The sequence below is a fragment of the Dipodomys ordii genome, unplaced genomic scaffold (genome assembly GCF_000151885.1).
Source record: "Dipodomys ordii isolate 6190 unplaced genomic scaffold, Dord_2.0 Scaffold6, whole genome shotgun sequence".
NCBI lineage: Eukaryota > Metazoa > Chordata > Mammalia > Rodentia > Heteromyidae > Dipodomys > Dipodomys ordii.
Window position 1 is genome coordinate 18,986,986 of NW_012267222.1, and position 654 is coordinate 18,987,639.

Below are 654 nucleotides of genomic sequence, written 5' to 3' on the forward strand. Positions count from 1 at the left end.
AGATCTGAGTCTCTTGAGTAGCCAGATTACAGGCGTGAGTCACCAGTCCGGTGTTCAGAGGTGTCACTTGCACAATTCAAGCAATGCAATCTAACCCGACCCCCATTCCTCCCCTCCCTGCAACCCCCCCCCCCAACATCCAAGGGCGCGCCGGCGCCTCCTCTGTGCTCACTGGGCGGCCAGGGGTGTAAGGGAGTGAGCTCACTTCCTGGCTGAAATGTCTGGTTCAGTCTCTCTAGGGGGGGGGGCCCGCTCAGGTCCGTGCAAGCCGAGCCTGGGCGCAGGTTCGCGGCGGCCCTTCTCAACATGGCGCCGCGCAGCGGCCGCCCCGCGCCGTCCCGCCGCGCTGACGTGAGTGCGCGCGCGTCTCCTCCGCGCCGTGCTCCAGCGCATGCGCATCCTGGGCTGTCTTCCTTCGGCCAGAGCAGCAGCGGCGGCGGCGGCGGCGGCAGCGGCGGCGTTTGAGTGGAGGAAGATGGCGGCTCCTGGTGGCCCGGGGTCCCGCCAGCTGTGAGGGTTTTCCCCCCATCCCGAGCACGTCGAGCGCGGTGTGAGGCCAGGTGCCTCTGCTCGGGTCCCGTCGCCGGTTCTCCCGTCACCGTCGCCAGCGAGGCGAGCCCGAGGGCGTGGAGCGGGCGGGCAGGTGAGGCCTCT